At 36.1% G+C, this 17467-nt stretch overlaps 1 pseudogene; it reads left to right on the forward strand.

The window, feature by feature from the left end:
• The first annotated feature begins 267 nt into the window (after positions 1-267).
• LOC466010 (uncharacterized) overlaps positions 268-17467 on the forward strand; it is a 37797-nt pseudogene continuing 20597 nt past the window's right edge.

Here is a 17467-nt window from a genome sequence, read left to right on the forward strand (position 1 = left end):
TACATCAGGGAAGGCTTCCTAGAGGAGGTGATGTCTAAACTGAGTTTTCATGGCTAAGTGCAAGTTAGCAGAAGCCAGATATGGAAAGTGATGGAGACAGAGCACAGGACAGAAAGTAAGGCATTTCAAGCAGAGAGAACAGCATCAACAAAGGTATAGCTATGAGAGTGACATGGGTTAGGGGACAGCATGGCAGTTCAGCAGGACTAGAGAGAGACTTCTTATGTCAGACACTGGGTAGGCAGGCCTGTAATAGAGCTGGAGAATATGGCAGCGGCTGCTCATGAAGATCTTCAATGCCAACAAAATAAGCTTGGGCTTCGTCTTGAATGCATTGGAGGTATTCAAACCTCATTCAGTGAATTTTTTGTTTAGTACCTAACCTTTTAATGAGATAGATTACCTTAAGGATCAGAAGATATAAAGAAATTTAGGATATATTCTTAACCCCAAAGTGCCTTGCAAACTACTCAAGGAGTGAGAACTTACAGACATAAAACAATTGAATTGCAATATAAGTATTTCGGCTAAAGGCCAAATAAGTCTTTCAGAGAAGAGTTTCTGGGAGTTCAGAGAGACCAATCTTTGAGGTTGGGTTTATCTATGTTAATTAAATTAATGACGAAGTAAGAAACATCTCTGGGTTTAATCACTTGGGTAGAATCAAAACAACATACACTCAAATTATAAATGACCCCATATTCCAACGATTGTTCACTACCAGCCACAAACTTTGTTTGCCAATATTCTTAGTCCTCATTGCCGTAGCAATGATTTTAAAACTGAAGGCAAGTGAAAAAAATGTTACTTTTTTTTTTTCTAAATTACACATTAAACAGCTCAAACCAACCCCCTGGCTGAGAAAAATTAGACTAGCTGGAAAAATATTCTAAAAAGTCTATTTGAATATATTGAAGAGATGACAAATTAGAGATAAATTACTAGACCAGGATCTTGAGGAAGATGAATGTTTAGGGCAATAACTAGAATATTTGGGGGTTTTCCTTTAACCCTGATGTTTTTTTCTCTTCCCTTCCAAGTATGGAGAGATTGAGTGGCACTTTTGACAATCTTTCAGGGCCAAGGCAACAGGTATTGATTAGCAGGACTCGCTCAAGCTATAGGTATGGTTGAACCATGCTTACTTTAGTTGAGACTCTGAGGGTTGTGTCCTAAGAATATGAATAAACAAACAGTAGGCCTTACAACTAGGGAAGCTCAGCTTTGGACCATTGCAACACTTAATATTAGAGTAAGGGTTTCCTGCAGCATTAGCGCTTCCAGGTATCTTGCACACTCAAGAAATATAGAACCTTTCTGAAGGAAGATAAAATAGATCTTGGTCTTAAATTTTGTCTAGAATAATCATAATATTAGGAAGCAAGACAATATGAAGGAAAACTTGCAGAAAGATCCAATAACAGAAAAAGACCCATAGGATCCCCAGATACTGGAATATTCAAACATAAACAACAAAGGAGCTCCCCTATGTTCTATATTCAGGAAGATAAAAGATAATTAATAACTTTATTAGAGAACTAGAAAGTCTAACAAGAACTCACATGAAAATTCTGGAATTGAAATAAAGTAATTGAAAATGCGTATACACGGTTTTAATAGCAAATTAGATTCAGGTTAAATAGAAGATAAGATGCAGCTAAAAAAAAAGATTAAAAAGATTATGAATCAAGAAGCCCTATGAACTCCAAGCAGTATAACTAAAAAGAAAACCACACTTAAGTATATTATAAAAAATCTTACCACCAGAAGCCAGAAGGGGGGAAAAAGGCATACTGCTTTTAAAGGAGTAATAATGGGCTAATGACTGAATTCTCAATAGAAAAGAAAGCCAGAAGACAATAGAATAATATATTTAAATTGCTGCAAAAAACCCTGACAATCCAGACTTTTATACCTAGTGAAAGTATCCTTTAGGAATGAAATATATTTTAAGACAAAAATGATAATAATTCATTATTTGTTGACCAGCAGTAATGAAAATACTAAACATTTTTCTCTAATTAGATGGAAATTGACTCTACAGTGAGGTCAGAAATTAAGAAAGAAACAGAGAGAAAACAAGGGAGTCAATGGGAGTATATATTCAACATTGGCTGACTGAAATGATAGTTATGTCTCATGAGTATTAAAATGTATGTAGAAATCAAATACATGACAACAATGTCATATAAGTTGGGGAGGTGATAAAGTTAAAAGGTTTTCAGGTCATTGCATTGTCTAGAAAGAATTGTAACAATATCAATTATGTCAGACTTTGATAAGTCAACCATGCATAGTAGAATGTTTAATGTAACCAATAGAAGATGTGTAAAAGACAGTATATCTTGGTAAACTTGAAAACACAGCAATGGAAATGATCAAAAATAAAACACAGAGACAAAGCTGAAAAAGAAAGTATAAAGGATCAATAGTCAGTGGGACAGTTAAAATATGCTAATATACATGCAATCAGAGTCTCTTATGAAGAGGAAGAGAGTGGGGGAAAACTATTTGAAATATAAAAGTAGAAAATTTTTCTAATTTGATAAAAACTATAAATCCAGAAACTTAAGAAGTGTAAGAAATCCTAATTATGAGAAACATTAAGAAAACAACCCCTAATCACATCACATTCAAGTTGCTGGAAACCACTGGTAAAAAGAAAATCTTAAAAGTGACCAGAGGAAAAAAATATAATTACAGAGAATCTATGATAATAATGATGACAAATTTCTGCTTAGAAACAATCCAAGTGAGAAGACAGTGGAGCAACAACTTCAAATTAATAAAAATCTGCCATTTTAGAATTCCATGTTCAGCAAAATTATATGTCAAAAACAAAGGCAAAATTAAGTTTTCTTCCAGACATAGAAAATCTGTAAGACTTTATTACTATCAGATCTGTACTATGGTGAATGCTAAAAGTAATCCTTCAAGCAAAAGGAAAATGATACCAGTCAAAAATCTGGATCTGTATCTCACAAACACACACAAATAATAAACACCAGAAATGTTAACTATGAGGATAAATTTAAAAATATTTTCCTGTTATTTTAATGTCTTTAAGATATAATTGATCAAGGAAGAAATAAAAATGTGTTGTATGATTGATAGCATATGTAGAAGTAAAACAAATGGCAACAACAGTAAAAAGGGTACAAAGAAACAAGTAAGAGGATACTTGTAATGTTCTTGTATTTTAAAGGCAGCAGTATAGTATTACTTGAATTTAGACTGTGATAAGCTAAAGAGCCATGCTATACATTGTAGTGCAATCACAAAAACAAAACATCAGAGTTTTAGCCAATTAGTCAAGAAAGATAATAAAATTGAATAATTAAAAGTATTCAATCTAAAAGAAGGCAGGCTGAGCATAGTGACTCACACCTGTAATCCCAGAACTTTGGGAAGCTGAGGCAGGAAGACCATTTGAGGTCAGGAGTTCAAGACTAGCCTGAGCTACATAGCAAGACTCCATCTCAACAAAAAAATAAAAAATTAGCTGGGTGGTGGCATGTGCCTGTAATTCAAACTACTTGGGAGGCTGAGGTGGGAGGATAACTTAAACCCGAGAATTTGAGGAGAGCTGTGATCAAGTCACTGCACTCCAGCCTGGGCGATTCCGTCTCCAGAAAAAAAAAAAAAAAAAAAAAAATTAGCCGGGCATGGTGGTGCATGCCTGTAATCCCAGCTACTTGGGAGGCTCAGTCAGGAGAATCGCTTGAACCTGGGAGGTGGAGGTTGCAGTGAGTCAAATTCACATCGTTGCACTCCAGCCTGGGCGACAAAGCAAGACTCTGTCTGAAAAACAAAACCCAAAAAACAAAAAAAGGCAAAATAAAAACAAAAGAAAAAGGAAAACAAAGAATAGATGATACAAGTAGAAAACAAATTAAAAAACAGGAGACTTAATCTTCCCATAGCAATAACTACATGACATGTAAATGTTATAAATACCCCAATTAAAAGGCAGTGACTATTAAGTAAGATTTTAAAAATCGAGACTCAACTGTATTCTGCCTATGTGAAGCCAACTTTTAACATAAAAACACAAATAAGCTAAATGTAAAGTAATGGAAAAAAATTCAACATTAACATTAGTCAGAAGAAAATGAAAATGATTATGTTAATATCAGAAAGAACAAAATCCAGAATAAAGACTAAAGACTTAAAGAATAATTTTATAATGACATAAGGATCAATTTATGAAGATATAACATTATAAACATTTTTTGAACCTGTTGAAACCACTTCAAACTATATAAAGTACAAATAAATAAACCTGCAAAAATAGATAAGTTCATAAATTTTAGTCAGATATATCAATTATTGATAGAATAAGTGGAAAAAATGAATAAAATTGAAGACTTTAACAGTACTAAGAATCCACTTTCACAGTCAACCAATCTACTTTATATTTATATAAAGTCAACTATATTTCTACAGTCAATGAATCAACCTAGTGACAGTTTCAGAAAACTCCACCAAATAACAAGAGAATACACATTGTTTTTTCAAGGGGCCTAGAACATATTTACTGAAAAGATCATATGCTGGGAATAAACACACTTTTAAAAATGTACAAGGATTGTAGTCATACAAATTATATTTTCTGACAGCATTGAAACTAAAAATGAACAGAAAGATCCTTGGAAAATTCTCAAGTATTAAGAAACCAAAGAATACACTCCTAAATTACTCTTGGGTCAAATAGAAAATCAAAAAAGAAATAGAAGAAACCTTTACTTTAATTAAAATGACAACGCAAGATATAAAAATTTGTGGGATGCCACCAAAGCATAATTTAGAGGGAAATTTATAGCATTGAGCAACACATTAGAAAAGAGGAAAGATCACAGATCAGTGACCTCAGCTTCTAAATTAAGAAACTAGAAAAGGAAAAGGAAATAAAACTTAAAGTAAGCTCAAAATCAGAAATAAATCAATGAAACAAAAAAAAAAAAAAAAAGGAAAAAAAGCAGCAGAGAAAAATAAATAAAACCAAATGCTGGTCCTTTGAGAAGATTAATAACACTTACATAAACCTCTATTTGTACTGATTAGGAAATAAACAAGGAAGACACAAAATATCCATATAATGAATAAGAAAAATGACATCTTTTTAGGTTCTACGTATATTAAAAGAAAAATAAGAAAACCTTATGAAACATCTTAAGTCATTAATTTTGACCTCTTCGATGAAAGAAACAAATCCTTACAAGACATAAACTACCAAAGCTCACTAATAAAGAGATATATAATCTCTATATGCCTTTATTGGTTAAATAAATTGAATTTGTGGTTAAAAAATCTTCACCTTTAAAAATCCTATGGACAACATCATGCTTAATGGTAAAACACTGATTTTGTTTCCCCCAAAGATTAAGCAAGGCAAAGACTTCCATTCTTAACATTTTGATTCAACATCGTAATGGAGGTTCTAGTCAATGCAATAGGCAAGAAAAGGGAAAGGCATTACTTTGGTAGAGAGAGAAACAGAGAGGACTCCGGTGACTGGTCTTATAAGGGCACTACTTTTATTGGATCAAGATGCCACCTGTATGACCTCATTTAACCTTAATTACCTGCAAATATAGTCACATTTGGAGTTAGAGTTTCAGCACATAAATTTGGTGGGGTTTGGGGAGAGACACAATTCAGTCCATAGCACCTAGGGTTACACAAAATGTATTAGCTACAATGCCAACAGCATGATATATTAAAAAAATAATAAACCATAAACTATCAAGGATCTAGAATCAGAAATGCCATTTGACCCAGCAGTTCCATTACTGGTTATATACCCAAAGGATTATAAATCATTCTACTATAAAGACACATGCACACTTATGTTTATTGAGGCACTGTTCACAATAGCAAAGACTTGGAACCAACCCAGATACCTATCGATGATAGACTGGATAAAGAAAATGTGGCACATATACACCAGGGAATACTATGCAGCCATAAAAAAGGATGAGTTCATATCCTTTGCATGGACATGGATGAAGCTGGAAACCATCATTCTCAGCAAACTAACACAAAAACAGAAAACCAAACACCACATGTTCTCACTCATAAGTGGGAGTTGAACAATGGGAACACATGGACACAGGGAGGGGAACATCACACACCAGGGCCTGTCAGGGAATGGGGGGTGAGGGAGGGATAGAATTAGGAGAAATACCTAATGTAGACGATGGGTTGATGGGTGCAGCAAACCACCGTGACACGTGTATACCTATGTAACAAATCTGCACGTTCTGCACATGTATTCCAGAACTTAAAGTATAATTTTTAAAAATTTAAAAAAAGAAAAAACAAGCCACAGATTGGAAAAAGGGATTTTTCAAATCATATTTCTGATAAAAGACTTATATTTAGCATATATAAAAAACTATCAAAATTCAACAATAAGAAACTAAAACATCCAATAAAACAAAATAGGCAAATGACTTGAACAGCTATTTCACCAAAGAAGATATACAGATGGGAAATAAGAAAAAGGAAAGGATGCTCCACATTATTAATTATTAGAGAATTGCAAATTAAAGCCGCAATTATTAATAGATACAATTCCGCTGATTAGACCTATTACAGTATCTAAAATTGGCTAGGAACAGTAGCTCATGCCTGTAATCCCAGCAAACTCAAAGCTGAGGCAGGAGAATTGCTTGAGCCCAGGAGCTTGAGGACCATCCCTAGATATAGGGATTCCTAGTTAGGTGTGGTGGTGCACGCCTGTGGTCCCAACTACTCAGGAGACTGAAGTAGGAGGATCACTTGGGCCTGGGAGGTTGAGGCTGCAGTGAGCTGTGATTATACCACTGTACTCCAGCCTGGATGACAGAGAGACACTGTCTTAAAAATAAATAAATAAAAGAAAAGACAGGGGATGAACTTGAATCAATGAAAACTCCCATGCACTGCTTGTGGAAATACAAAATGATACTAATATGCAAAAACAGTATGATGATTTTTTTTAAAAAGTTAAACATATACCTACCATGTACTCTAGCCATTCCACTTATAGGTGTTTATACATGAAAAAATTAAATCATATGTCCAAACAAAGACTGTCCACAAATGTTCATAGCAGCTTTATCTGTAATACTCTCAAACTGGAAACAACTCAAATGCATATCAACAGATAATGGATAGTGAAATTGTGATATATCCAGACAACAGAATACCCCTTAATGACAAAATGAATAATCTTTAACACATGCAACAACATGGAAGAATCTCAAAATAATGATGGCAAGTGAAAGAAGTCAGACAAAAATGTACATACTGTATGACTCCATTAATAATAGAATTCTAGAAAATGAAAACTAATCTGTAGTTCAAAAAGCAGTTCAGTACTTGACTGGGGGCAGAGGGTCATGGGGAAAGGTTGGAGGGTTCCAAAAGGTCACAAGGAAACTTTTGGGTGTGATGGATGTGTTCACTATCTTGATTTTGTGATGGTCTCTTGGGTGTATACGTATGTCAATACTTATCAAATTTTATACATTTTAAATATACATTTTAAATATGTGTATATTTAAAATGTATAAATACTTATACATTTTAAATATGTGTACTTTATGTAAAATACACTTTAATAAAGCTGTTAAAAGTCAATATATGAGAAATGGAATATAAAATTTTAAAAATATAAAGTTTACAATAGCATTAAATAACATGAAATATATCAAAGTAAGTTTGACCAAATATGTGAAAGTTCTTGCTGGAAACTTTAAAAAATCTATTGAGAAAAATTAAAGATCTAATACATACTGGGACATATCATCAACAGATGTCAAAAATGTCAACTGTCTCCAATTTTAATCAAACCACAAACTCTGTGTTTATGAGTGTGTGTGTGTGTGAGTGTGTGTGTGTGTGAGAGAGAAAGAGAGAGAGAGAGAGAGAGATTCTAAATGAATTGTAAAAATAAAAGAAAGATAAAAAATTGAACTATCTGAAGAAGTGCCAGATGGGAGGATTTGCTCTAGTAAATATCAAGACATATTTGTAAAGACACAGTAGCTAAGACAGTCAAGTATTGTCACAAGGCTTGTATTAGTTTGTTTTCATGCTGCTAATAAAGACATACCCGAGACTGGGCAATTTACAAAAGAAAGAGGTTTAATGGACTTATAGTTCCATGTAGCTGGGGAGGCCTCACAGTCATGGTGGAAGGCAAGGAGGAGCAAGTCACATCTTACATGGATGGCAACAGGCAAAGAGAGAGAGCTTGTGCAGGAAAATTCCCATTTTTAAGACCATCAGATCTCATGAGACTTATTCACTATTGCAAGAACAGCATGGGAAAGACCTGCCCCCATGATTCAATTAACTCCCACTGGGTCCTTCCCACAATACGTGGGAATTATGGGAGCTACAATCCAAGATGAGATTTGCCTGGGGACACAGCCAAACCATATAAAGGCTATACCGTTGGAACAGAATAGAGAGCTCAGAAATAAACGTATGAGTATTTGGACACTTGTTCTTGACAACGTTGAGTAGTAGAGCAGTGGCGGTCTTTTTGATAAATGATACTGTGTCAATAAAAAAAATCACAATTGACCCCAATCTTTCACCATATGCAAATATTGATGGCAGGTGGATTGTATTAAGCTATAAATTCTGGAAGATCATACATGAAAAATATTTTTATGTTATATAGAGATTTCTTAAACTATATGAAAATTATTATCAATAAAGGAAAAGATTGAGAATTTAGGTTACATTAAATGTAAAAACTTCTGCTCATTGAAAGACACAAGAAAGTAAACATGCAAGCCACAGAGCAGAAAGATTTTGCAGCACATGTAACTGACAAATATCCAAAATATAATGAGCTCCAAAAAATCAAGAATGTAAAAGACATAGGATCCAATAGCTAAGAAGCTTTAATTGGCACTTTTATAATGAGGCTACCCAACTGGGCAGTAAACTTATCCATTTTATAATATTATTAGGAACCAGGGAAATCCTGTTTAAAACCACAATGATATAACACTACTCTTTCACCAGAATAGCTGTAGTGAAAACAGCAAGTACCAAGTGTTGCCAATGATAGAAACACTGGAATTAACTCTCTAACACATTGCTTGTGGGAGTAAAAATTGGTACAAGCACACTGAAAAGCATTTTGGCCTCATCTATTTAAATTAAACATTTACATTAATCAATGTAAATTCGTTATAGTATAGTAATTTAAATTAAGCATTTAAATCAAGCATTGTGATCTGCAATTTCATTTCTTGGTGTATACCCAAGGAAAATGTGTGACTGTCATAAACAAGAATGATCACTTCAGGATTATTTTTCCTTGTCCAAAACTGAAAATGACCCCCAAACCATCAACATGATAGTAGATGTGCTTGTCCAGTGACATTTATATTGTTATGAAAATAAATGAATCAATGCTCTGCTCAATAACATAGTTGAATGTCACAAACAACGTTGAGTGAAAGAAGCTAGACTTTTAAAAATGCTTATTGTGTGATCCTATTTATAGAAAATTTAACAAATAGGCAAAACTTTATTAAAGAATTTAGGGATATATGCATAGGTAGTGAAGCTATAAAGAAGAGCAAGGGAGTGAATACTACAAAAATAGGCAGAGTATTTTTTCCAGTACAGGTCAGCAGGAATTTCGAGTGAGATGCAGCAGAAAGGGAGTACTGTAGATCACCACCACTGTTTTATTTCTTGAACACTGAGGTGTTTACACTGGTTTTCAGTTTATGGTAATTCACTGAATTCTATATTGACATGTTGTACACTTTATTATACATGCATTATTTTTCACTTTTTTTTTTTTTTTTTTTAGGTGGAGGGAGAAAAGAAGCTATGAAAATCAAAAGTGTCTCAGGTGGAAGTGACCTCAGTGGTAGATTTCTAGGTAAGGCTGACTTCTCATCCTAAAGGATCTTCTCCCTACACTGGCTGTTTCTTTCTACTTCCTTCTGAAATATAATGTGCAATTTCACCAATTATAGCTTCATTCTGCACGCTAATCACCTTTTGTAAAAAGGCAAATGCCTCTGGTTGTTTGAACGGCTGTCATCACAAATCTCTTGTTCCCCTATTCCAGAGTTCTGTCTAATAAGTCTACAGTAATTCTTTTACATTATGGGTTAAATCACCCTTCCTAAACTAGTCAGGAACTCAACCGTCATTTAAAAGTGACTTCTGTAGGGATTAAATTCAGATTTCAAAATAAAATATGTGAATATGATCTATTTGTCATTTTGGGAATGCCTATACAGTGACTGGTATGATATACAGGAGAATTGACAGGACTTAGATTCTGACTAACCAGGCTCAGGTTTTGGTTCTACTCATTTTTAGTTACTTTACTGAGAGAAAATTATGAAACCAGATTCCTAAGTTGTAAAATCTGGGTAAAAATACCTATCTCCAATAGATATTATGGGGTGAAAATGATATAAAACGTCAAATAAATATGTGAAAGCAAGATTTCAAATTCACAACAGCAAAAATAAAATTAGATGTAAGAGATTAAGACAGACAAATGAGAACGTCATACAGGACTAAGTCATTGCTGTGGTTAGCTGGCATTCCTCAAAGGGGAAGTGTTCTGAGCAACTGCCTTATAATCAAATCCCTTTCTGTTATCCTTAAAGACTCCGAAAACATCCACGGAGTACTCCGTACTTACCTTTTGGCAGCCTTTGTGACTTAATATGTATATTTTCATCCGAACTCCTCCCCTGTAATTTCCACAAAGGCAGAGATAAGTGTCTGGCATTTAATCAAGAACAAAATGTTTGTTGAATTTGTTTAACTCTACTTGAACCTTTCTACAATATGAACCGCATCTTGAGATGGAATGATCTGTATACACCCTCCCTATCTGCTACCTAAAGTGTGTACTTTTATTTGTCCTATAACTATATTGTGTATATTCAGAGTGTTTTTCCTAGATTTAGAATATAGGGAAGATGACCTACAAAATTTGAAACCATGCTAAACATTGAAGAAAGTTTTGAGAATTTTTCTTTCAAGTTCTCAAGCATGAGGCAACCTATGATGTAGCTAATTAATTATTTATATATAGCATTTGGTATTTTTTTTTTTAGAAAGAGATATTAACTTATCATGGACTATACAGCCTAAGTCTCTACAAACTGATAAAAATCATGCCAGTTTTCAATTCTATTTGCCCAGATTTCTGTGCACTGAGAGCTTCCTAGCCGTGACTTATGGGGTATGCTGGGTATTGCCAGTCATTCGGCGGGAGTCACAGCTGGGGGCCCACATGGCAAACAGTTCCATGACCTTGTCCTCGGTAGCTCCATGCCAGCCTGACCAACTGGTTTTGCCATAGACATAGAAAAGCAGGGGAGGGAGCCACACCGATACCCTATTTGTCACAATAAACATATCCTTTCTAGCAAGCGTGGCAATTGCATAACTAGATGTCACAAAATAAAAATGTTTAGCTTTTATATTCCTCCAAAACTTCGATTTCAAAGTTCCTGGTGCAAATAACGTACACCTATTCAACACCTATTCATTGGTCATGGAGATGGCCTAAGGTCCTTTCCTCCTTGCTGCAACTACGCAGAAGAATGTAACAGTATTGTAGCTCAGCATCTCTGCAGGAGATATAACAGCAGGGATTGAATTAGCTCAGAAGCTATTGGGCTGGGGTCTGGTGCACCAATCAGAGAAATCGAGGAATCAGCAGGACATTCCAAGTGGCCCATTCTTCTGAGAAATTCGCAGTTGTCTCCCTGGAGCTCTTCCCAGAGAGCCTTCAATATAGCTATTTAATTTATTATTTGAAGTTAAATCAGAGGGCTACTTAAAGCTTGGATCCTGGCTGTGAGTACTGAATTAATCAAAAACAAAGAGATGTTACATTATCTGGATCTCTTACATTGACGAAGATATATCTTATTTATTTATTTATTTATTTATTTATTTATTTATTTATTTTTGAGATGGAGTCTGGCTCTGTTGCCCAGGCTGGAGTGCAGTGGCACGATCTCAGCTCACTGCAACCGCCGCCTCCTGGGTTCAAGTGATTCTCCCGCCTCAGCCTCACAAGTAGCTGGAATTACAGGCACATGTCACCACACCCAGCTAATTTTCGTGTTTTTAGTAGAGATGCGGTTTCACCATGTTGGTCAGGCTGGTCTCAAACTCCTGACTTCGTGATCAGCCTGCCTTAGCCTCCCAAAGTGCTGGGATTACAGGTGTGAGCCACTGCGCCTGGCCTATTTTTGTCTTTCCTAGTTTTTGTAGAGACAGGGTCTTGTTATATTGCCCAGAGTGATCTCAAACTCCTGGGCTCAAGTGATCCTCCATCTTGGCCTCCCAAAGTGCTGGGATTACAGGGGTGAGCCACTGTACATGGCACAGGTATACCTTTCCTATCATACAAATCTATTTATTACTCTGTCCCCAATGGATGGCTTACCTTTTAGCTAAGGAATGAGAAGGGAAGAGAAAAGGGTGAAAGAGAGCTGCCTCTTGGGGATTATGGTTTTTGTACATTTCCTGGAGATTTTTATTTTTAGTTTTTGTTCACACTGATGAAATAACCTGGTTGTGTTTCTATTGTTTCGGTCCAAAGGGTCAGGGGAACTTGTAGATAGAAGGATGGCTGGTTTCATGGTGACCCAAAATTAGCCTGGACTTCAAAGAACTTCCTCTTTTCTCTGCATGAAGAACTCTTTAAAGAAGTCCTTTTTCCTTTTACAAGGTGAATGCTTCAAAGCACGTGGGAGGAGTATTTCCTTCTCAGTGTTTACCTTTCAAAGGTGAGGAGTTCATAGACATTTCTCTGTTTGTACAGTAGAATCCAGTCGTTGGTTTGGAGGCGAGGGCTCTCTGCGGTCCTCTCCTACTGTCAGGAGCTTCCCGTGCTCATTTTTCATTTACTGATGCACTAAAGGAGCTGTGCCCGGAACCAAAAAAAGCTGCATTAAATTCCTCTGGAGTATATTTCTGTCAACATTGTATATCCCTAAAAAAAAGAACTTGGTCCTGTTTTTCAAAACCTTCTTTCTCTCACAGGTTACAAAATGTTTACGGAGTGGCCAGAAATGACAGGCAAAGTGGATGTGTGGGGAAGTGCATATATGTTCTCATTCCAGATGGAGGGAGAATGATTATAAAATAAAGTAACAGGTTTCTAGCATATCCGCTTGGATTTATACACTCAATTAATTATGACCCCCTCAGTTAAGATAACTTTGGGATGCTCTACAAGATATTCAATAATGTGCAAAATGGTGAAATAACAGCTTTGGAAACATCTTGAAATTGTATTCAGGTCCCTTAGGACATCATTTTATACTATTTTTAACTTTATTTATAACTATTTTATCTTCTGTAGGAAGCTCTGTGAGAGTGAAGGCAGGAACTGTACCTTATTAGTCTAGAAACTCCCTTTGAGGACTAGAACAGTGATTTGTGCTTTATAGGAATTTTTTTAAATATGTGGGTTATTTTGCATTCACATGAAAAATCTCTAACTTCTGAGTTAAATCTGACATTTTGTAACAATTAAAAAGCCCATTTGGAATGGAATCTGGTAAAATACATTATCAATCTTTGTAATATTATCTAACAAAATCAATAGATCAATAAAAATTAATGACAAGAAATATGTATTGATTTGTATGTATGATATACATGAAATATGTATTGATGAGTATTGATGATTGAAATACTATGATCATGGGTATTAAAACAACGTGTAATAACCATTGCAAAGCAAATGAAAGAAAACCTACCAAATGCTAATGTTAAGGTGCTTGGATTATGAATGAATTTTTGGTACATTTATAGTAGGAAAAAGTAAATTCACATTTAAAAAAATAACAAATCAGATTTTCTTTTGCAATGAATACATAGTCTCTGCCTGAGGGAAATTATCAGTGAGAAGATCAAAAGTATTTTAAACAATGGAATCAATGTGACAATTGTGTTAATAAAATGAGAGAGCTGCTATTTACTGAAAAATTACTATGTGCCAAACATAGTGTTATGTACTGCATGAAAATGATCTCTAATCCACAAAATACCCTGCAAGGTAAATATTTCAATTTTAATTTCTATTTTATAGAAACTGAAGTGTCGCGAGAGTAAGTCATTTGCCTGAGGTCACACCTAGAGTATGGGATTGGGTCTATGCCTTTTTGGCTCTGAAACCCTTGCCCATTAGTGACATCAGAAAGCCTCTTTCTGTGTCCATTTGGTTTTCCCATTGGCTGAAGGCAAATGCCCTAACATGAGAGACCTTTTGCAAACTGATCTGTGTCTCTCAATCCTTTCCCACTTTCCCCAGCCAAACTGGCTGACTCACTCTCTCAATGCTCTTCATAGACATTCCCATGGTATGCCCTCTTCCTCCCAGGGCCTGCAGGATTCTCCATCCTTTTATACCCGTGTACAACCAATTCAAAATCTCCAAAGCCATCAAGATTCTTGGGCCTCTCCAGTCTGTGGAATCGTACCCACCTTTGAATTTTTATTGACTCTGCTCTATTCAACTGGCAGTGGCTTAATGGCAGCCCTTATATTTTCTCATATCACAAATCAGTGTTTTATGCATGTATAGTTTTCTCTTTGCAATTGGAATTTTCTTTTCTTGAGGTCAGCATATATATTTCATTTATTTTCGTATTCAATGTGGCAGCATAAAAGGGGTAAGTGAACCGAACATGGAGTCCGTGAATCAGAGGCTCTACCACATCGGAATTATGTGGTCATGAACAAGTCATATCGTTTCTTTACATTGTAGTTTCCTTATCTGTAAACTGTGGCTAATAATACTCAGTACTTCGTAGATTTGTTGGGAATATTAAACAACATAATAGATGTAAGGTATTTGTACATTTATAGGACACTGGAAGCATTGAATAAATATTATCATTAGTAGTAGTACTCATTAATAAACAGCACAGACAACTATATAATAATAATAATAGAATGAGCAAAAAAAAAAGCACATACAGATCTTTTCACATCTCTTTGGATCTTTTCAACATGCATAGGTATCTTTTTTCATTAAACATTTTGCATTTATTTGCTGCATTTATAACACTTATCACAGTGCTAAAATACTTTAAAAAGCACTTGATACACGTTTGCAGAATGCCTCTGAATAAATGTGGCCACTTTTAAATGATAACCAAAGTAAGAAAAAAAAAAGAGAAAAAAGAAACAAAGACCAGAAAATGAGAACTTTCAAAATAATGTCATGAGTATTAAGGCATGGATAGAATATAAAAATTAAGCAGACTTGTACAAATAAATCTTACGTCATGGGTGGAAGGATCTCGACTGTTGTGGTTTTTTCACACTGGCAGTTACTTGATTGTGGAGTGATTCACAAGGAAACAGGTAGCATTCATATTTGACTTTCTTGTTTGTGTATTAGAGATGGCCAGTGACTCATCTATGGATCAGAGTACATGTCTCTCTTGGAGAGATTATTGGTAAAATATGATCAATGTTTTCAAGCTAATTGGTGATCAAGATGCTCAATGTTGCAAACTCATGTCTCATGAACATTAGGAAAAATAAATGACCTTACCATGCTCCTCTCTCCTGTACGATAAGCAAAGCTCTGGCAGATGGCATTCAATTTTAGTCTTAAAATTTTAAAAAGTGACAACCAAAAGCAATTATTTTTTATTAACAGCAAAGCAAAGCTGCGTAGCGTCACCAGGAGACAAGAAAATAACTTTGGCATTTCTAGGCCCTCGGCTTCCACCTGGAGTTGGGTCTGTGTGGGTTTGTTCTGCTTCAGGCCTGTGCCTCAGGTGTTACTCCTGTGACTGGCAGGAGGAAGGTGACAAGTTTAGGTTACCATAATGAGTAATGACGGTGATCAGTCAACTGTCTTCCCTCTTCCTAAAAACAGTTGAGTACTTAAAATGCCAATCTGAATTGCAGGCAGTCGTCACCACCATAGACTTAGCAAGGAACCAGACCCACAGTGCCTTAACCCCAGGTGTGTTTAAAGCAATATCAATGATCATGAGCTGTTTCTCAGATGTTAAATTCTGACATTATTCAGAATTGGATGAGTAGAATGCCAATAACATAATTTACAATGCATTACACAATGTACACACTGCCTCAGGAAGACAAAGTTCACTTGAAGAGTATCTCCTAGGTCGTGGCCTTGCTCCTGCTCTGGGGGAAAAGAATCCAGGCCCCTCCACGCGAGTGTGGGCACGGGGGAACTGAAGTGCTTGTGGTTCTGTACTAGATCTCTGTGGGGGCAGGAACAGGAGCCACGGGTGGGACCTTGAGCACTCATCGGGTCACCTTCGAGGTGGACAAGAATGAGAACATCACCCATCACTGTGGTGAAGGGCATTGAGCTTTCAGAAAATGTGATTGATTGAATGAAGGAATCCTCTCCATCTGGTTCAAAGTCTCAGTGGTATTCTGATGCTTATGATGCCTTGGTTTCTGATGAAGAATTGAAAAGAAGAGTAGCTGAGGAGCTAACATTGGAACAAGCCAAGAAACAAACTGAAGATCAGAAACGACTAAAGCAAGCCACAGAGCTGGAGAGAGAGAGGGCTGCTGCCAATGGGCAGTTAACCAGAGCCATCCCTCGAGAGAAGGTATCAAGCCAGGAGGAAGGCACTAAGGCAATGCACCTGGCTAGGTGGCTGGAAGAGAAAGGCCGAGTGCTAAAGAAGCAGGTTGCATTCTGCAAAGTGGAGCTGGCTAGACTGGAGGAGAGGAGCTCAGAGTTCTACAAAGTCACCACTGAACAATATCAGAAAATTGCTGAAGAGGTGGAAGCACGGTTCAAGTGTATGAGTCTCATCCAGTCTATGCTGACCTCCAGGCCAAAATTCTTCAGTGTTACTACGAGAACACCCACCAGACCTTCAAATGCTCCACTCTGGCCAGCCGGTATATGCCCTATGTCAATCATGCCAAACAGAGCATGCTTGAGAAAAAAGTATCAACAACTTTTAGAACAAGCAAAACACCTTCAACATTAATTTCAGAGAGGGAATATTTTTTTTTCCTAGTAAGAAAATAACCCATTTAAAGAGACGAGCACTAATGAGAAGACCACTCAAAAGAGACAGCGGACAATGGATCCAACAGAATCATACCACATTTCCATTGGCAGCAATTTGAAGGGCGGCCAAAACCTAGATCAGGATCAGTCATCAAAGGATGCTCTTCAGTATTAGTAAACCCCTCTTATGATGATTAACAGAAGGGCAGCCCTCTCCATCTTTTGGTACTTTCTATTCAAATTCTACTGAACATAAAATGTTTATCTTCTAAGCAAGCCCCATCATTTGGTGAACCTCCACCCTAACAAAGTGTGATGGGGTGAGGTGGGGGTGTGGGGCTAAAGTAATTGGAGTGTGGAGAGGAGAGCGCCAGAAAACACAGCTCTCAGGGCAGCAGTGCTGGGTGGAATTGTCTAGGCCGTGGCATGTTGGTT

Source organism: Pan troglodytes, chromosome 8 (genome assembly GCF_028858775.2).
Source record: "Pan troglodytes isolate AG18354 chromosome 8, NHGRI_mPanTro3-v2.0_pri, whole genome shotgun sequence".
In the NCBI taxonomy this organism is placed as follows: Eukaryota; Metazoa; Chordata; class Mammalia; order Primates; family Hominidae; genus Pan; species Pan troglodytes.